Source organism: Melospiza georgiana, chromosome 1 (genome assembly GCF_028018845.1).
Source record: "Melospiza georgiana isolate bMelGeo1 chromosome 1, bMelGeo1.pri, whole genome shotgun sequence".
NCBI lineage: Eukaryota > Metazoa > Chordata > Aves > Passeriformes > Passerellidae > Melospiza > Melospiza georgiana.
The window spans coordinates 126,777,712-126,800,542 of record NC_080430.1 but is presented as its reverse complement, the minus strand read 5'-3'; positions in this window follow the sequence as shown (position 1 = coordinate 126,800,542).

The window sequence follows — 22,831 nt, the reverse complement described above, 5'->3', positions numbered from 1 at the left end:
GCTGTTTTTCATGTAGTTAATCTGTGGAGCTCCTTGCCCAAGAGTGCATGTAAAAAATCCAGAGAGAAAAAAGTAGTGCCTAGCTTAAATAATGGAAAAAGATCTGTAGCAGGCTATTAAGTATGAAAAGATCCCCACTGAGTCAGAAAGTCCCAGAACTGCAATTTCTTTGAGACTAGACAGACAGTCTGGGGAGCTATTACTGCATACTTGTGCTTGTATTTTTTCCTAGACCTCCACTGTGGACCATCGTTAGAGAGTCATGATACTGAGCTAAATAAAGTTTTAGTGGGAACAAGAGCCCATTTTGGGGGGTTTTATGTATTAACAATACCACAGATAGTTCTAATTTTACTTCTATATACTTGAGTTCTAGTTTTACTTCTATATACATGAATGTCCTTAAAATACATTGACATTTGTTACTGCATCAATCCACAGAAGGTTCATGCCCATGCAAAAGACACTAATGCATTTAACAAGTGGCAATAATAACTACAACAAAATTATCAGAACTGAAGTTTTATTGGAGCCTTTGTCTGCAATGTTTCTATGGCTGAAATGTCTGCTTCTCTGTAAATGACTAACAAGACTCAGGATTTTTTCTAGGACTTTTTTTTTTTTTTTTAATTAAGAGTTAATATAAATTCTAGTGAAATTCCTGGGCTGCATCAAAGAAGTATGACCAGTAATTTGAGAGAGGTGATTCTTCCCCTTGACTGCACTCTCACGAAACCCCACCTTGGGTGCTGTGTCCATCACTCAGGAGAGGAAGGGCATCTTGGAGTGGGTCCAGAGGAGGGCCAAGAAGATGATCAAAGGGCTGGAGCATCTCTCCTGTGGGGATAGGCAGGGAGAATTGGGATTTTTCAGCTTGGGAAAGAGAAGGCTCTGGGGACACCTTACTTTACCCTTTTGGTACCTAAAGAGCCTTATAAGATAGATAGGGACAAATGCTTTAGCAGGGTGTGTTTTGATAAGACAAAGGTTTGTGGTTTTGAACGGAAGGAGAGATTAGATTTAGGAAAAAAGTTTTTTACAATAAGAGTGATATAACCACAGCTTTTTTACCTGAAGTAATGGATGCCCCAATGGGCACACTCAAGGTCAGGCTGGATGGGGTTCTGGGCAACCTGATTTAATTGGGAATGTCCCTGCTTATTGCAGTGTGGTTGGACTAGATGACTTTTGGTGGTCCCTTCCAACCCAATCCAGATCTCTCCTCTCTGTTATGTGATGCCTCTTGGAAAGTCTGACAAACTTAGCACCCAACACACATCAATCCTGTCAAAGTCACTTTTAATATCTGAACTAACAAGTACACTGAGCATACCTGCTTCCACACAGACATAGACAAGAAGAAAAGTTTGTGAGAGTGGCTGCTTTTTATATCCTACTACAGCTTGGGATATAGAAGACTTCAGTTTAGATTTCTGTTTTCAAATGGACTACTCAGAGTAGAGATCCCCAGACTTGGTCTCCATCCCCTTACACAAGGTGAAGAGGCAAGTGTCAGCATCACACAAAAATGTAAGATCACCACAGCTTCTTCCTCCTTCACTCTTCTGTGACAAGGTTAGGCACCAAACATCCCTTAAGCCAAGAAATGTATTTCTGTCTCCTCACTTCAGTATTTCCCAGTGGTTATCAGCCACCCATTGACATAAATTAGGTCAGCACTTACCTGAATACTTGTCTTTACTCAAGGACTGGAGTTTATATTTCACCTTCTGAAACAGAATCCCTAAGTTCGGTGAAGTTAAACATCCTGATGTTTAAGTCCTCTTCAGAGATTCACCCCTTACTGTCAGATACTATTTTCAGTCATGTCAAGATAATGAAATTTATTCCCTGTTAAAAATTAAAACCCATATCACCAAATTCACATTGATTTTCACTCCTGAGTGATTTTATTACTTTTCTTGGGCCTCACTCCAATTTTACCACATAAAATGGAAAAAATGCAAAAATGGAGCTTGAGGCAAGCAACACCTGTGTATCACAGAAGAGTATCAAGGAAGAATTGACATGCAGTCATTTGCAATAATCTTTTTAAATTTATTCATGTAAAATTAGAATGCCCAGAGTGTTTTATATCTGAGTCATATCCAAATCTCATGTCTCTCACTTATTAATAAAGGCAACCTATGGCATAAACACATTCACAGTGCTTAATCTTCCCAAGTTGGTATACCTGGCCAGTAAAAGAGAATTTCTTATGGCATTTGCAGCATTTGGCAAGAAATTATAGAATAATTTGAAATAATTCTAGGAATAGAACAATGAAAATTTGTTTGTGCCTGGGAAATTTATAGTTCAGGTTGTTCAATAAAATGGAATATTAAATTCATGTTTATACAGCCAAATTACAGCACAATATTTTTTCTGGTGGGCTGCAAAAGAGAAAATGTATTTTCACCCAGTGTTTCCAAAGTTTTTTTTTATTTATTTATTTCAATCAATAGAAAACCTCCTAAAATATAATATTTTTTCTGTGAAAATTGAAATTATTAATAAAGTCAAAGTAAGACTGAAATTTTTAGAGTATTAAATAATACTTAACTTTCAATTTTTCACCAAGACAACTTTTTTTTCTCTTATAATTTTTATCAGCATCTCCAGATTAATAACTGCAACTGGCTGACCTGTTAAACTGAGCATTGCTAGCAATACCCACTATGATTTCACTGCCAAGGACTATAACTGTAAATATTTACAACAGTTTCCTCTCATGCTGCCAGACGACTGCTAGGAAACTCGCTGGGTTCATTTTTTGCTCTTGCTATTTATTTGCTGTGTAAAGAATGATTCATGTCATGCCATTCTGCATTCATATTCCCCTTGGTGATAGGTTCTTCTGTACCAAGCAGCATCACTCTGTTTCCTGTCAGCTCTCTAACTGGTCTGAGCCAGCACACCTGGAGACAAGCTATTCAGCCAGTCAAATACACAGCACCTCATGAAGGATGGAGCTAGAAGTGATTCCGCATCCTCAGCATTTCCTGTGATACATTCCTAGTTCAGAGCACCAAAGACCATGATACCACCTGTCTCTCCTCATTCCCACTTCTCTTTCTGCAAACATGACGGTTGTAGGTGACTGTTATATATCCAACAGATAATTGGTACAGCGCCTTGATCTTGCACGGGCTTGGAGATTGTCAGCACACTGTCACTGCATTCCAGCAGAGCCCTTATTAGTTAACTGTACTTGACAGCACCTCAGAAACTGTATATTTTAAGTTAAGCAGCCTGACATGATAAAGGTTATCACTTTCTTTCTCTAGATAATTACTGGCAGCATTGATAAACATGTATTCCTTCTCCATTTCATCAGAAGACTGATGGGAATACATCTCTTTATACTATAAATTTTAAAGTTCCTGATGCTTTGTAGAATCCTTTATTGCTGAAGTCCTTGGCTGTTAATATAGTCATAGGCCTATATATACACATATGTATATATTTACATGCATCTTTATCCAATTGGCTATTATCTCTCATCTTTCAAAATATTAATGAAGATATATTTCAGGAGGAGAGGGAATTCCAAGTACCAGAATTGGAATATTTTTTAACTTCCTGTTCTTTTTTTTTTTTTCTTTCTGTCTGTCTGTCTGTCTATCTATCTATCTATCTATCTATCTATCTATCTATCTATCTATCTATCTATCTATCTATCTATCTCTTTGAACTTCAAATAGTACAGTTCTTTCTCATAAGAACAGTTGCACCACTGTAGGAATTTTTTCCTTTAATGACTGAATCAGGACAGTAGAGACAACAAGGCTTATCAAAGTCATCAACAAGGTTATTTTGTGTGTTTCCCTGCTGTTTTACATGTGCATTGTTCTCCACTATGTAAGTACTGGTACCTGAAAATGGTCATAATTAGTGCAGGTAAACTCAGCAAAAAAAACTCTTGCAGGATTGTTAAAATCTTTTGGGGATTTAGCTATGGCTGTTCAGCAACTTCAAGCAAAGTAGAACTCCTCCAAGTGTCAGGAAAAACACAAGAATTAAGCTAGTATAAAAATCTTGATAGAGAACCCCTAGCAGTGTGTGGCTGTCACAGCAGCAATTCCAACTTTGTGTGCTCATTATCACAGAGCAGTAGAGAACATTTTTATTGCAGTAGACTCTTTCCAGGGAGGTAATAATTAGGTATCTTTGCACATTCTGATGTGATTTTCTAGAGACTTCCATCTACATTTTCAAATGTGGCTGGTGGTTTGAGGGACTCGAAGTGAAACAGTTTAGAGTGAAACACGAAGTATCTCCTTTCTGAACACTAGACATTTAGAGCTTCCTCATGCTCCTGCATTTGAAAAATGGAGGAACACATTACTCCAAGGCTGTGAAAAAGAAGCAACATGAATTCCTGATATTAGAGAAGATATTTTACTCTCATGAGAGGAACAGATGACTTTGGTAGAAGTTGTCAAAGTGTTGGACTACCATAGGATTGGTCATGTTACTTGAGAAGAAGAGAATCCATCATTCTGCTCTAAAAAGAGCATTCTGCTGTCATGGAGAGTTACATAAGAACAAAAAACTATTTACATGATATTTGGGCAGAAGTGTCATGTATCCTTCGTGAGAAAGGGGAAGCTGAGGAAAATAGTCATGTTTAAGAATCAAACTTCCAAAGAAATAGAGATGGATGGAGGATATTTTACTTGCCTTTTGGTCCTCTGCAGTCAGTTCCTGTGACTTTTAGTCATATATCTTAGCATGGGCATTGCATACAATCAAATTTACACCATGGCATCATGACCAGCCACAAATCCACTTAGAAAGATTTAGGTGAAAGATGTTATATCTGCAGAACCAGTAAGAAAGATCTTAATAGCTCAGTCACTCAAAACAAACAGGTTTCTTTAGGATAAACAGACTTTAAAGATACCAGAACAGAATCCATAGAATAAGAGACAAAATAAGGATAGAGGGGAAATCTCTCCTTGAACTTATTTTATTGAGGGAAGAAATGAGACAGATACACAGGTCAGGGAGAAAGAAGGTGGCATACATATTATGATGGTGATAGATTTAGGAAGGATGGGATCTGGTGAGAAGGAATTCCCATGGATTTAAATTTCAGTATTTTAGTAGTATGCAGGAAACATCAAAATCTTGATGTATCTTTAATAGTATTTTTGGGAGGGGATTAACATTATTACACACACAGTTTCCTTTGTATAGAATAATTTATGACAAGAAATAAAGGCCAGACTGTGCAACTTCTAAGAAAATACTTTAAAATTTATATTGTATGCAATCTGTTAGCTTTATGTGCTTGCATAGCTGTGCTTGCATAGCAAGCAATGAGTATAAAGTTAGAACTACTGTCATTGCTCAGAAATGCTCTCTACAATTACAGAGGAATTAAAAATTAAGAAAGAACACTGAGAGTAGAATTTACCTCTTAGAGATAACAAAATTCATGGTCTTGTATACATATCAAATGTTTTACAGCATATTAAGTATTTCTCATCTTCCACTATAAAGAAGCTTGTTTATAGAATATTTGGCATTGAAGAAGGAAAAATCAAGGTCCATCAGGGGCTTCCTGGGGGGATCCTTCCATAAAATTGGCTACATCAATAAAAAGTCCAAAATCCAGAGACCTAACGTAAATCATCCAGAAAAATGGTTTAACCAATTCTTTGTTTTGCGGTCATGTACCGAGGACTATGATCTTTCTTTGTAAAATAATTAAAATACCTATGAAAGTAGCTAGCCACACATTTCAATTATTTGAATGCACAGTTCTCTGACAATTTACATAAGACAGTATTGAAAAGGAAACTGAAATAAGCTGTTCTCCTTCTACTTATTTTGGAGGCCTCACTTTGTAGATTTGTGCAATAAGAGTTCAGCTGAGATACTTGGCCATTTTGAGAGAGATTTTCCTAATATTTTTGTGCTATCAGAATAGCTTTGCATATGCAATGCCATTTAAGACATTTGATGGAATTATCCTGGTGGACTTTCAGTTGCTATCCATCCTGTGGATAACAAGTACTGAGGGGGAAAAGAGAATAATAAAAAAATAAAAAGCACATATGAATCTTTGGAAATTACCTAGCCACTCAGTTCAGCAACCAAAATATATCTTCATATAAACATGATGACCGCTCCAAAATTCGCCACTTGGTATAATGCAAACTCTCTTTACCAATAATGTCTTACTCTGCTCTGGCAAAGGTCTGACATTTGTTACTTTATATCCCTCTCATGAGCAGCTTGTTATAAGTGATTAATTCAATTACATTATCTAAACAGACACTGGGGAGATTTGTGTCAGCTTTATGGAGTATAACGGACTATGTCATATGTGACAATGCATACCAGGAGGAGACTTTCAGCAGTGGTGAATGCACTCCACTCATATTTTCAATAAAAAGAAAAAGATTACGAAGGAGTTAAAACAGCATGAAAGAAGTGATCTAACTATTCAAATGGAAAGAGAAAAGAAAGAAATCTGGCCACAGACAGCTGACCTGCACTGTTATGTTTCCTGATATATTCAGAAAACTTTACAGTTAAAATATCCAAAAAAAAAAAGTAATTGCTGTATGGAGTTAGAACTAGATGATTTTGAAGGTCCTTTCCAAATCAAATAATTCTATGATTCTATATGCTCCTTTTAGACTGCTAAATGCAGTCCCACTTAATAAAACCTAAGTATTCCTTACTTAACACATCATTATCTTTAACACTTTCATCTTTTTTTTAATCCAGGCCTCTTCATGCTTAAATCCATTTTTTCCTACTCTTTAAATCGTTTCTGTGACATTATACACTTTCCTGTTTCTGGCCCTTTTAATCAAAATAAGATGGCTAATCTCTGATAGGACAAGTCCGAATTGTCTATGTATTTGTATGAAAAATGCACAGTGGCATCAGATGCATAATTTCAATGTCTGCAGGATCTGTCTAAGGACAGCAGACCAGTTGAAAAATGCATTAGAAAGTTGGGTGAATATTAGGACAGCAAAGTTGGAAGGCTAGAATAAACTGGGGCTGTGAGAAAGTTGCCTAACAAAATAGTAGGAAAGACAAAGAAAATTCTGGTGAAATTTACTTGTTAGCTGTTTTGCTGAAAAACAGGTCTAGAGAGGATGGTAAACAAATGATTGGCCAAGGGAAAGATGGAAGGTCTTCTGTAAGGTTTCCATGAGAGATACTGGTATGATTACCAGACATTTGTACAGAAGGCCTTCAAAGAAGGAACCAAAATTGAAATGAAACCATATTTCTGAGGAAGTTTAATTTTTAATGCTAATTAGCTGCTAAAATGCCTTAATAGACTTTATCTTACTCTCTTCATCTGAAGAAAATGCTGCTTGATGAGGAGCAATACTGCCTTTTTCTCAGTGTAAGGTGCTCACATCAGATTCTCATGCACTCTCCTCTGGTCTGGACAGCTGATACCACCAGGTTAGGTCATTATGCAAATAAATAAATAAGTTTAGGTCCTTCCACCTAAACTTATTTATTGAAAGCTTTACAGACCTCAGAGGGTTGTGTAAAGGTTGTGAGCAATGGTTAGTAAACCTAAACTGAGGATTTCAAAACCTTCCTTTAAAGCTGATTTGAATGCATGTCCAGAGACATGCTGAAATTAAAGACAGTTTAAACAGTTTAAGGAAGTTGCTTCAAAAGTGAAGATATTTCATTTTTTTAGTCTAAAACATCTGATTGTCCTGATTTCACATGGGACAGAGTTTATTTTCTTCTTACTTGATGGTACAGTGTTGTGTTATGGATTTAGTATGAGAATAATCTTGATGTTCACTGATGTTCTGTGTGCCGCTGAGCAGTGCTCACTATAAGTCAAGGACTTTCCAGTGTCTCCTGGTCTGCCAGTGAGGAGCTCCAGAGAAAGCTGGAAGGGAGCACAGCCAGAACAGCTGATCCAAACTAGTCAGTTCCAATTCTCCTCTTCACACCACCAGGGAAGAATGGCAGTAGTCAGTGAGCAGCTGTGTAGTACTTAAAGTGGGGTTCAACCACAACATTAATTTAAAGTTTATTTCTGTGTTTCATATTACCGACAAAGGCTCTCAGAAACTTCTAAAAAGAAAAAAAAATTGTTTCAGTGGAATAAACATCTAGATCAAGCCCCCAGGTATATTATATTGTTTTTCCAAGCACAGAAAAATTTTTGACATGATACTTCAACAGTGATTTTTTTTTCTTTCTCTTCTTGTTTAATAAGAAATCAAATTACAAATTATTAATTCTGCTGTAATAAGAAATTCTTATTCAAGTTACCTAGCTACTTCATTTGTCCAGGAACAAGTAAATAGAGATCTAGGTCTTTTTAACTCTCTTAAGAACATGTAAAAGTAATGTACTTTTAATTCTCTAATGTCCACTAATTGATGCAGGATTTTCATCAATAGCAATTGCATTGTAAAATTACTGCCACTGTCCTAACAGAGGTAACAGATGCTGTTGAAGGAGCTAGAAACTCCTTAGGTGCCATTTTCCAATTGCAATGTTTATATTTATGTTTTCCACACTTCATACTTTGCTCAGAGTTTAAATTCATAATCACCCATGTTGTTGGGCACTGTATAGCAGGCTTAGACAGCTTGGTGGGTTGATCAGAATCATATCTGGAAAAAGAGGGAAATATTTCAGCACAGCATCATATTCAGCTTGGTGCACTATTGTTTCTTATGCAAAATAGTTAGAACTTGCTTATAGAGGACTGCATAGTCAGCATTCAACAAAATGGAAAGTGAATTTTGCAGTGAAATAAATTAAAAAGGAGACCTGCTTTCTTTCTCAGGTTCTCACTCTGCCCAGAAGACAAAAATCTGAGGATAGACACATAAGTATGGCTTCTGTTGTTATTTCTCCCTAAGAAAGTTCAAGGCTACTTTACATGTATTTTTTTATCTTTATATTTGATTACAACACAGTATAAAAATAATATTATGATAAGATCAGAAAGTCATCAAGTTATTGTTCTCTTCTGAATGAGAATATATAAAGTTCTTGCTGTTAGTGGCCTGTAGCAGGAAAGTAGATGCTGAAATACTAAGTGACATTAAAAAAGACTTTATTAATATCTTTCTCATTTTCTCACTGCAGACATAAATAATGTATAAATGCTAGAATGAAAAAAGGAGATGCATGGTTTGTGCACATTTATCCTTGGGTTCAGTGCAATTTTGCTGTGCATTGACACATCACAGCTTTCTTTAATAATCTCTTTCATCATAAAGTAGTGGATATTGAATGAGCAAAGCCAGAGCAATCTAACTTCCTCTACCTGTAGTCTGAAAATATCCACGTTTCTGAGAAGCAGTGAAAGAAAGCCTAAAAAGATTCAGAAATTCTCAGTCTCACTGACACTCTTTTTCTGCCTCTGGTGGAGGTAGTAGTTTGAATTTGGGTTGTGGGAATTGCTTTGAAGTTCTCTGTTCTTTATTCTTCCATGTCAGCACTCACAAGGACAGAAAATTGGAGAAAATCACCTTGACCAAGATAATCAAATGACAAAGGCATGAAGAATGGGCTGTAGGCTGAACCAAGACAGGACAAATTCCAGTAGCACTCTTCCTCATTTCAGAAACATTCATGTGCCACCAAGAAATGAAAATAATTTATTCCCAGTTATTAAATCACTAATTTCCTAAATGGAGGCCAAGGACCTGATTCAAGCTTGTGATTCCTATCTGACTTGAAAAATAGACCCTGAATTCTACTTGGTCTAGTGGTAAAAACAGGGCAAAATATGTAAGCAGAAAGAATAGCCTTTATTAAAATGAAGTGAAATATGCTACATTCCCCCACAAAACTTGCCCAATTAATTCCATGGATAGCATCTTCATTCTCTGGAGTGTAAATGGTGTTTTCCTGCTGAAACTTTAGCTCATGCTAATTAATAAGTGCTGTAGATGCTCAGACTCTTGAACTGCAGAATTATGCAAACATCAATAGCGTCTTACATGAAGTTCAAGGAATATAATGCCTGGGGGATTGCCCTGGCTTAGGGCAAGCAGAGAGATTGTGTTCAGTTGTGAGTCCTTCTTATCTTCTCTGACCTGTAGCAAAGCAGGGTAAGAAAGTGACACCAACTTAACGCAGTTATGCCTGATCCAAGTTGATAGCTATTCTTGCAGTCCAGGGAGAATAGTTGCACACATCTGGCAAGTAGGAGGCATTAACAAGAGTTAGAAGATGCCTGAGGGAAAGAAGGAGGGTTAAAAAATTCTCAGAGACCTAAAAATGTCTCCCTGCCATTCTGGTGACATTATTTAACATATGACAAACACCCATATGTGCAAGCCTTCTGTATCATTCACAGAATGCTCAGCAATGCTCTGCTGCAAGCTCTACTTTCACATTTCCTCACATTTTGTCCCTTCGTGCTCTGCAGCTTTGCTATTGCATTAATGTGGGTGTGGGTTGGACTGGGTATTTGGCTGCATGCAGAAAATCCTTTGAAATGTTTTAAACTGTCATAAAAGCAGCACTGAAGTGTCCTGTCAGTCCTGCTTTCCATGGCTGTACAAATATTTTGATTTTTGTTTGTAAGGAGATTGACTTCCCATTAGGGAGAAGATCTTTTCTTACAGAATCTTTACTAAATCCTGTTTTCTACTTGTCATTCAACACTAAAGGACTTTGTTTCTTGGTGTTTGTTGTCTATAGCATATCCTTGTGACAATTAGGTCCATGCTGTTAAATGAAATTAGGAACATGTTATCCACAGTAACAACTGATAACTTCAAAATTAAGCATTTCCTGAAAACACTAATTTATCTAAACTCCTTTTCAAAATCACACATGAGAAAGATAAGAAACAGCATGCCATAAGAGGCTAACTAATACATCTACATGTCTGACCTCTATGCTAATCTTCTAAGAACTGCAATGTTTTTTGCAAATGTTTGCAAATTTAGGAAGTAGGTAGAGATTGCATCTTTCCTAAAGTGATGGATTAGTTTCAGAGAAGTAATGTAAGACATTAAGAAGGCCTTTTAGTTACTCTTCTCGAGGCCTTATTCTCATCTTCTCTTCTGGTTGTTTAAGCATTGTTGCCAAATCTATATCAAAGATCATGCTCAAGGACAACAAATTATGACAAATTTTTTCCTTAATTTCATTGTTCCTGAGCCAAACAATAAATATTGCATGCTTTTCATTTCTTTCTGATCTTTAATATTTTTGCTATGTCTTTCTCCAGAATATCTTGCAAAGAAAATTCTATTTTAGGTCTTTTATTACTTACAAAATGGAGTAATGAGGAAAAATATATGGCAGAGGCAATAGATTATTATATTTTAATAAAAGAAATCTATACTAAAATTAGAATTATGAAAACAACCGTTCTTCAAATTAATCCTCATTCTTATGTTCAAGACACCAGGCTTCCAGCTGTGTCACTGCAAATGGAGCAGTGTATGATTTGTTCTGGAAAGATGTGCTTGATGTATTTATAAATGGAACCTTGTAGTGCAGATAAGGCATTTCTATTGATGGTCCAAGGAATCCTTCCAATTCGGGTGGAAAAAATTCTGGTACATCAGTATGATGACACAATGTATGATTGCGACAGAATTTAATATGATAGGATGTACGTTTCATATGTACAAATACTGGGAAAAAATTGAGTAAAAATAGGATATGCCACAAAAAAGGGAAAAAATTTAAAATTTTGAATGTCTTTAAATACTGTGTGCCACTCCTTCAGTATAGCATGTTTTCATTTTTTAAAATGATAAGGGTTTTTAATAGAATTTTAAGTCAAGGCAACAAATATCAAAGCCAATTTTCAGTAACATTCAAAAACTCCAATATACTATCAGCATTAAAAGTGTACTTTGTTCTTTCTAGAACACACTTATATTTTTGAGTAAATAATTTAAAACAAGGATTTGGTCAGAAAATTAATTGATTAAATAATTACTTTTGGCTGCAGGTAAAAAGGAAGATGTAATAGAAAACCTACTAAATAAGTTCATCAACATATTCCTGAGAAATATTAACATACCTGAGATAAATTTTTCAGAAGTGAAGGATCAGAAATGGTTGACATCTAGCCAAAGGAGTGGAATCTGGTGAGTCCAGGCAGCTGGGACCTTAACCTGCAGAAGAGACAATCAGAGAAAAGGACAAGCTTTCAAAAAATGTTATCACTAAAATGTAGGGGTTATTTTTTAAACTTGAACAGAACAGCAATGAAGGAAAAAAGAATGACCATCAGTCTTGGCTCCAGCCCGGACCCAGCTGATGTGGTGTCCAGGGTCCTGGGGCTGCACCAGCTGGGCTCTGTGACAGTACTTTTTTATAGCTAAGTTTTCCCCACCCTGGGGCAATGTTTTTTGCTTTCTATGCCAATTAGTTTCCATGTGCAGTTCACTCTTTGAGGCCATTCTGGAAGTGAGCTGAAGGGCTTTGGGGGTCTTTGGGGGTCGTGGTCGTCCCCTATGTAGTGACCTTTGGCACCAGTCCACGTCAGCTTCTTGACCTCATTCCAGCAATTGCACTGCAGTTTGTTGTTCTAATCTCCAAGAGACAGAATTTTTTTGTCTAGGAAAGTGCTGCCCTACCTCCATATAGCCCCCATCTCCAGTTATTTCCTGTTCTCTCTTGCCTATTTGCACAGCACGTTCCTACCAACAGCCCTGGGTTGGTTCCACAGCTACCCAGTTATTGCTGCTGTGTGACATGTACACGTTAGCCCCTCATCTTCTGGGCTTCCACAACAGTTCCTTGTTTAAATAGTCTCTTCTACGCATGTGAAACTATTTCAGCACATTAATGACAGAAAATACTTGACAAATTGTAAAGACAATCTGATACAACTGTAAGTCCATCAAGATTTATGATTTTGTTTATTAAGGATGTGAGGACAAGAGGATGGAACCAAGTTCCATCATAACCTTATTCAACTTCTTAGTAGACCTTCTACACCTTTTGACTTGCTTTTATTATTTTGAAACTAAATAAAGGTAAAAGATTTTTGGTCTCTTAATTCTAGTGTGAAACATTCTTATATTGAGAGAATTATTGCAAAAGAGAAATAAAATGCTTTTTGCTTTTTATTTTGCTTCCCAGTCCTCCACAGGGGCTTTAACTGCTGATAAGTCATCTTGTGCTTCAGTGGGTAGTGGGCATAACTTTCCTACAGGGTTTTTTTGAAAGCTCAGGCTACTACGACCCTTAACCCCTATGACCCTGAATTTTAGGAACAGAAAATATGGCTGTTACAACTGGTTTGTCTGACTTTTCATGTTCTTTCACATATAAAATTAGATACATCTGGCCATAAAATTTTGTCCAGATTTCTGATCATAGTGCAAAAAAAACCTGGCTATATCACTCTTAGATTTCCACAATAGCATTAGACACTTTTAATCATTTCACAGACTTTACCAATATGTAAGTGGACTGCCTGCATCCTCCAAGATCTCCCCATAGTTAACTTACATTACCAAAAATTTATCAAGTGAAAAAGGACCAAGACACAATTACTGACAATTACTGACATTCTGTATTAAACATAGAAACAATTTACTTCTAGTTATTTTAGAAACATTAAAATCCTCTTAAAATTCATCACACCAAAGCCACAATCATTGTGGTCTGTGCCTCTAGTGGCATCTATTTTGAATGCATTCAGAATGAGACCCTTTGGGTGAAAAACATACTTCAGTGGACAAAAGGAATAAAAAAAAGTTGTGGGATACAGTAAAATTTGAAAAAAGCTGCTGTCTTCTGTTCCCTCTGACTTCTTTTGTAAAAAGAACTCTCTTTCTTTCATCTTGCCAGAGAAATAACATCTGAAATCTTCAGGTTCTGCTTAACCTAATCTTAATCTTATTAGAATTTCTTTAATAACAGAAAGGAAATTGAATTTGTGAAGAAGTAGGGAACATCCTTATGAAAACCTCTAGGCACCCTGAAAACTATTTAAACAAATTGTGTAATTAAATGTACAAAATACATTTGCAACCTCAGATTACTAAAATAGGTTTAAAAATTTAACTCTGAAATATAACCATACAATTTTTATATTCTCATTAAGCTCTATTACTACTTTAATTATCAATAAAATTTTACAATGCAGCTTGTCCTAGATATTCACAGAGCATCAGATCCTTCATTTCTTCTTACTTGTCAGCCTCCTAATGCAGAGTTACCCAGATACTGCAGTGAGAAGTGCCTTTCTTGTGTAACTTTGCATTCAGTACTACATAATCATGGAATTATGGCACCAAAAAAAGAAGGCCACAGATTGTGACAAGCCTGGAGGGATGCATCTGCATGCTTTGATTATAAACAGCCTTGAGGTTTCATTTTTTTTACAAACTTCATCAAATTACAAAGCAAAGCATCAAAACTTATATCACAGATTGAACAACTCTGCTTGTGTCAGGAACCAAAGCCACCGAAGTCTCAAAGCCACTGAAGAAGTTAAAGTCAGGGTGATGAGACAAGTGGGTAATGTTTCAACACACAGTGAACACAACTGTTTGTCACAGGTTGCTACAAAAGCTTTATTTTCAGTGGCTAGTTCTGAAAGACCAGGAAAAGGAAAAAGAAAAAACACAAAACCAACTACAATACAAAGACTGCGTTGCTTTGAATATTCCCTCAAGATTCAACTGAAGAGATTCTGAAGGGGAAGTTTTCCATTTTCTGTTTTTGATAATTCTTGTTACTGTTGTTCTGTTTTGATTTTAACCAACAGATGCAGGATCTGCAATGTGTGTGCATCTGCAGATGCAAATTTTGTGCCTCATGCATATTTCATAAACAACCAGCACTGAAATGAAGAAAAGCTGCTTATACATAATCACTCTTGGGCCATATATTTGTTTAACTTTAGTACACTTCTCCCATGCAGCAGGGAAAGGACACTCAAGGTAAGCAAACAAGGATTTAAGAATATAAGTAAGGTGTAAGAATATAAACCATACATTGAACAGCCAGCAATCATTTGAACACACAAAATTGATGTGTCAGCTTATACTGTCTCCCCTTTTAAATACTGCATTTCATCATAGATCTGGTTTCCAGTGTTCTCATTCCTATGGCCACATTTCAACTGAGTCCTGAAATATATTAGTAACTTATGTTGTCGCCTGGAGGTTAATAAAGCAATGAGGAAACATGTCAGGATGCTGCTTCAACATGATGTCAGCTAGTCAGGATATTTTTAAAATATCTGAGTCACCATGCCTGGAAATATTTAAAAGACATGTAGATGTGTCACTTACAGACACTTTAGAGGTGGGCTTGGCAGTGTTGGTTTAACACTTGGATTCAATGATCTTGAATGCTTAAATGTCTTTTCCAACCTAAATGCTTCTGTATTTCTATGATAAAAAAAAGTTCTTGAGAAAAACTGTCACAGCTGTGGGGATTTTGCATGATCATATGTTCATACACTAGCAGTCCCAGTGTTTTTTCTTATGTAAGTTTTCTCTTATGAGTTTTCAAAGCAAATATATATGTAAGCATCCCCTGTTTAGCAAAGAATGTTCATACATAGCTGGATTATTATATAATATCTATGTAAAAATACAAAAAAAAATAGTAGAAACTATATTTAGAGCTGTTCAAAACCTGAAAAATTTACTCTTTCATTTTTCTACTGCATAGCCCTTTGAATATCATATTAGGTAAATAGATTGCCATTGACATAGGTGTGCTATGAGAATTAAAAAGTGAAATATAGGGGGAAAAGTACTCACTTGAAACCATAAAAGTAGAGGAAATCATAACTTTTTTAAAAATAAACTATGGATGGTTAAGCGAAGTGATTAACCATAGTGTGGTTTCCATATTCAAGAACTTCTCTCTGGCAGACAACTAAAATGTCTCCTATCTGAATCCTCCTCTACTGTATCTGTTCAAAAGGTAAACTCTAAGTCTGATGTCAAATAATTGTACTGCATCTAACTAGAGAACTGTATGAGGAGACAAAGAGTACAAATACTGGAAAAAGATATCGTGTCTAATTAGTAAAAGCTGTCTGTTTTCAAAATCTTTCTCTTTGGGATGTACTGAATCCCTTGCTCTTCTACAGCCATGGAAAAGGAGCGCTTCTTGCATTTCTGTGTGCAATCCTCACTCTCAGCCCAGTTCCAACGTCATGCCTAGTTTCACCTTGTTTTGCTGCTCTGCCTGTTCCAGGGAGTCCCCATGGCTCCTGCTGCCCATGTCCAGACTCTTGCTGCCTACTGTGAAGTCTCAGGCATTGACCCAGGTCAGTGAACTCCAGATAACCCCATGCCACAGACAGAGGTTGAACTACAAAATGGGCAATATGGAAAGTCAGGAAGTTTGAGCTTAAATGATGAGTCTGAGCTTCAAGATGACTTGACAGCACAGATAATACCCATGTCTATGCACATTAAACTAATCAAGAGAGAAAATAAAGATAAGGCATACTAATATGAGCAGAAGAGAAGATAATCTCACTCACCCCCTGAGGATTCAAGCCCAGAAAGAATAGGACAGTTGCTACATTTCCAGATGCACTAAGGGCCACACAAGGCAAACACAAGAAAGCATTTTGTCAGGGATGAGTTTTATAGTATTTGATTTTTCTGCTTCACTTCTCAGCCCAGGAAATGTAAAGTTAGACAAAACCAGGAATAATACATTTTCATCAACTTGATGCTTATCTGCACAAAATCTTGTATGCTATTTTATACAATATAGAGTACTTTGACAAGTATACAACTAAACCTACAGTAAGCTTCCAAAATGTCTGAGAATTTTTCCTTACAATAACTGAATAGTTATAATTTGCTTAGGAATACTATTTGCTTATTGACTGGTAAGCAATACTTTGATGTCATATTTGTAACAGGCCTTTTTTTTTCAGTTCAAGCTCAGCAATCCAAGTTCCTAGTAACTTGCATGTTTAAATGTTATCTTTTTCTTGCTTCATATGGCAATAGTTTTTATCTGCTCTTTTTTGTTGATGTTTTCTCTAAACAAAATCTCATTGAAAAAATATTAAGAAAAACTCACTGTCTGGAGCTATGTTTAGAACAATTCTATTGAAATACAAACTGAACACAAGAGAGCAGTACCTGCATTATACGCTCAAGATATGGAAATTCTCATGACGTACTTGATAAACTTCAAGACTGTGTAGAATAACACTTCAAGGGAAAAAATAATAAAAAACCAATTCCTTTTTCTTAGGATTTTCTTGCAAGTTTTAGTTAGACAACAAAGTATTGGTGAAATAGAAGAATGTCAGTAGCTTCTGTATCCATCAGGATAAATGAACCAAATTATGGATCTACTTGGGATGATACCACTTACACTTTTCCAACCACCAGGACTGCTAATGAGCTTCGAAAATATTGAAATTCCAAGAAAGCTATCTTTTTTTTGTTTTTAAATTTTGCTTAATAGATAAATAATATGAGTTTAAGGCTGAAACTGGCATTTTGCTCACTGTTTCTCACCTGGAAAGGTGATGAAGAGACTGACCTACAGAAGAGGAAAAACATGAACTTTATCACACAGCTACCCTGGTATGGAGAGCGTGGCAGCTCTAAACTGACTCCTGGCTTCAGGATTCCCTAATTGTTGCTGTCCCAGAGAAGCATAGACCTTGCATTTGACTTTATGCCCTAGCCACGCACATATGGGAATATTGTAACAGTACAAAGGCTGTAAGTTGAAAGGGAGTAGGTTTATATTAGTTATTAGGAAGAAATTCTTCACTGTGAGCTTGGTGAGGCACTGGAACAGGCTATCCAGAGAAGTTGTGGATGTCCCACACCTAGAATTTCAACACCAGAGTGGATGGGACTTTGCACAGCCTGGTCTCCTGGAAGGTGTCCATGTGCATGGCAGGGGGGTTGGAGCTAGAGGATTTTTAAGATCCTGTCCAGCACAAACCATTCTATGATTCTGTGATGTGGCACAGATAAGACATACCTTTACTGAAGGAAACTCTAGAGCTGCTTGACAGACTCAGCATAGCACTTGGAAAATAAATGAGATCAGTCACCAAAGTCATATTTTTATGGAAACTTCAGCAGCAGCAGCATCAGTAATGCCTGGCTGCCTCGATTGGATAAAGCCTGAAAGGTCTCTCAAATGACACACTGAAACGCAGAAGTTTCATTCAAAAAACTGAGATCTTCAAACAGTTTAAGACACTGAAATCTAGGTTCTGACAAATGGCTCTCATATTACCCAAAGCTCTTTCTAATAAAGCTAAAAATTGAGACTTTTTATTTAGATGTATGCACAGAATGTATGACAAATTATAAGACAAGTGAAAAAGTTAATTATATTTTACTAAATACAGGGAATCCTGTGAATTGCCTTAGAGGATGTTACTATTTCAATGCTACTTATTTTTAGCAAAGTGCTTATAACTACATCCTGACATAAATAAGGACCATGATTTATGTGATTTCCCTTTCAATTGTTAGAGGTTTAATAATTTGAAATAAATCATTGAAGGGTACATTTTCCTGTATTCTTTTATTGTCACTATCTTGAAAAAAAATTTTTTTAGTCCAAGATGAGTCTCCGATTTTCAAAACTAAGATTTGACAATACCTGCTAATCTCATCCACATGTCATATAGTCTCTCAAATATACCTTCTTCATATATATTCCTACAACTTCAGGCTTCAAATATTCAAATATTACAATTTCTGGAATCTCCAATCAGTTTGGTGTTACTAATTTTTTTTGTGAAAGTTTCTTCATTTTGTGAAAACATTCTACATCTTTCAAGTGGAAGAAAGCACTATTTATACTTTTCCATTTTATAGAATTATGTAGTATTTTATCATGCAGGGGAAACAAAAACACTGAAAGTCTGTTTAATATTTATTGCAATATTTTAAATACTAACAAAGTGCTACTCGGTCTCCCATATTTCCATTTTTTACAATGAAATCATTATGGTCTTGCCATATTGCTTCAGTAACATTTTTACATTTAAAAAGAACACTTTTCCCAAAATTTCCCTTGAAACAAAATTGAAATAAGAAAGCAATTACAAATTCCAAGTCTCCACTTCCCTGAACAACTCTTTCAAGTATTGAAAAGAATTCCATAGATGATGCCTTCTTCTATTCCCTTTTTTAATCTCTTTTTTCAACATAAAATGTATTCATTTAGTCATTAAAAACACCATGGATAGGACTCAATTCACCTGACTTTAGACATCTGTATTGAAGGTCTCCATGTGAAGTACTTATTTCAATTACATTAAGCAAATAGAAGGCAACATATTTAAAATCATAGAATTATTCGGACTGGAAATTACCTTTAAATGTCACGTAGTTCAGCCCTCATTGTAATGCACAGAAACATCTCCCATTAGATTTAGATGAGATTGCTCAAATTTCCATCCAAATGGGAATTGAACACTTGAACACTTCAAAAAATGGGGAAGTTGCCCAACCTCTCTGGGCCACCTGTCCCATTATCTCAGCCCTCTCACCATTAAAATATTGTTTCCATATACCCAATCTAAACCTATCCTCTTTCAGTTTAAAGTCATTGCTCCTTGTCCTGTCACTACAGGTCTTGGTAAAAAGACTCTCTTCTTCCTTCTTACAAGCCCACTTAAAGTGCTAAAAGACCACAATAAGGTCTTCCTGGAGCTTTCTCTTCTCCAGGGTGAAGAACTCTCTGTCTTTCCACACAGAGGTGGTATTCCAGATCTCTGACCATTTTCATGGCCCTCCCATTGACTCACTTCGATGGTTTCACGTGTTTCTTGACCTACCAGCCTGAGGGCTGAATTCAGATCTCCAGGTGGAGTCTCACAGGAGTGCAGTGGAAGGGAAGAATCACCTCCTTTTACAAACTGGCCATGCTGCTTTGCACGAAACCCAGGGTATGTTTTTCTTTCTGGGTTGCAAGTGCATATTGCTGCCTCAAGTCCAGCTTTTCCCTCACCTGTATCCCCAAGCCCTTCTCTTCAGGACTACTCTCTATCCATTTATCCTGCTGTCTATACTGATATCAGGGAAGTTCAAGTGCAGGACTTGCCTTGTTGAACTTCAAAAATTATTCCACTGTGCAGGCCCTCTGGCTGGCATCTCCTCTCTCAAGTGCATCACCTGCACCACAGAGTTTGGTGTCACCCACAAACTTGCTGTGGACGAACTCAATCTGACAATCTGTGCCATCAACAAAGATCTTGAACAGCATTGCTCGCAGTATGGAGCTCTGAGGGATAGCCCTTACTGCTGGTTGCCACTTGGACATTGAGTTATTGACCATAACTCCTTGGATGTGGTCATCCAGTCAATTTCTTATCCATCAACCTGTCTATCCATTAGCCCCATATCCAACAAATCCACCTTACAAGCAATAATGCTGTATGGGACCACATCAAAGGCCTTAGAGAAGTCAAAGTAGATGACATCATTTGCCCTGCCGTTATCCACCAACACAGTTGCTGCATTGCTAGATTAGTCAGGCATGACTTGTCCTTGGTGAAGACATAATCACTGTCTAATCACCTCCATCTTCCATGTATCTTGAAAGAGATTCCAGGAGTAATGGGTCCATGAACATACCAAGCACAGAAGTGAGATTGATTGTTTGGTAGTTTTCAGGGCCCTCATTTTCACCCTTTTTTAAATGGTTGTGATGTTTCTATTCTTCCAGTCATTGGGGACTTCACCTAAATAATCCATCTGACTATTAGATCATGAGAGGAGTGCCGGAGGACAGAAATAATCTCTCCTATATGAAACAATTTCTTACACAGTATAGGGACTATGGGGCAATAGTTCAAATATAAATATTATAACATAAATACCTAGGTTACCTGTTCTTTATTTTCCCTGATCCTCACTACTATCTTTTATGATCCAAAAGTAGTTTTTTTTCTTTATTGCCTTCCCCTTCTTGGCATTCATAAAATGGGAATTGGTCAAACCACCTAGTGACCATTCCACAGAAGAAAAAAGAATATCTTGACTTCTATTGACTCCAGTGGACAGAACTGATTAAGCTAAAAAGTTTGTAATGCTTTTGAAGAAAGATTCATTCACTGGGTAAACACAGAAGGAAAATAGTATAAGAAGAGTAGATGCTGACATTTTCATTTTGATATCTATCATTTCTATGCCCTGCATGAATAAAAAGAATCACACAAAGAAACATAACATCTTTTATCAAACTTGTATTCATTCATCTATGATTTAGAATATGCTTTTTACAAAATAGTGTTGTAGATGTTTTTGTGGAATTTTGCCAGGCTGACTGTAAGACAAAGGGGTTAGGGATCAGAAAGCTGAAAAGCACTGAGATAATTTCAGGAATTTATATATATCCTCAACCCAGATGGCTGGAGCTTTGCACATGACCTTGATCAAGTTACCAGATAGGGAAGCACAAATATATAAGACCCTGTAACCCATGGCCAAAGGGTTTATCTCTCTGTGATCAAACCCCCAATTTTGTATAGCACAGTTGGGCGGCTTTCTGTCAGAGAAAATTGCTGCTGATGTGTGACAAAGTACACAGATTAAAGACAAGCAAGTTAAGAAAAACAAAACATACACAGAAGTAAAACTGTTGGGATAAAAATAGTTACCAGTTCAAAATTAAAGGAAGAAAAAAACCAAAATCAACCAAAAAAATCCCCACTAAACCAGAAAGACTACTAGCAATAGAGTCCTAAGAAAAAAACACAAAGGATCAGAAGATGGGCATTTAGCAAGATTGAGAATTTCTCTGCAAGGAGTGGAGGCAGTACTTTTACAGCTGACTAATGATTGCCTGGCCAGCAGAGTCATCGGGTGTCTCCTCAGGGCCAGTGTGCAAAATAATGCTAAGTATAGTAGCATGAATTTCTATCACCTGTGTATATGAGGCAATAAATAAATTGTTTTGAACATTTGAGCTGTATATCCTACTTTGAGGATCTCAAAATTGCAAAAGATGCCTGAACTTAAGTTCAATTAAGGAGGTTGCAGTTCCTCATTTTACACTGGGGAACAGCTTCTGCATGTGAAATATACCCCTTCCACTGAGGTTTTCACATACTTGCATGTTTTGATATAGTCTGTGAATGAACTCAGTGTATGGTAGCTATTGGTCTGACCAAGACCACACTGAGTCTGCTCCATGAAGAAATAGAACAGACAATTTTGCAACTCCAGAAACCAGATAAAAACAAAGCCTAGGAAATTCACAACACATTTGTATGCTTGTGCCGGCACTATTTTTTCTTCCTGGTAGATTCTTCAAAGTTGACATTCATTTCTTAGGTAATTGCTGTACTTTCTGGAAGTTCAATTATGTCTTAGAATCCCAATGACAATTTGCCAAAGTAACCAATGCTACTATAATTAGTTCTTTACATGATGAAAATGTTTATTTTTTATGTCTTCTTCCCATTTCATTCATTTTGTCTTAAATCTTTCCAATGTTTCAGCAATTTCTACTGTGTCACTAATGAGTTCAGATCTATATTTTTCCCCACAGGAAGATTCTAAGTGTGAAACAGATTTTTCAGGTAAGAAACATTTCAATATCCTTTTTTTTTTTTTTGATGAGCCTCTCTACAATAAGAGCTAAAATGTTTGGTTTTCCATGTATATAATAGTTTGCTAATTTTATTCACTGTATGATCAACTAGTTACCTGACAGCTTGCTAACATAGTGGTAAATGGTATGTATTAAACCTAAATTGCTTTGTACTATTAAACAAATGCCTTTGCCAGTAGTTCTTAAACATTTTATTACATAGACATAACTATCTCTTTATTTCTATGCCTTTATGCATATATTCCATCATGTACAACTAATTAAAAGCTTTATTTTGAGCTTTAAGAAAAGTGGTGAA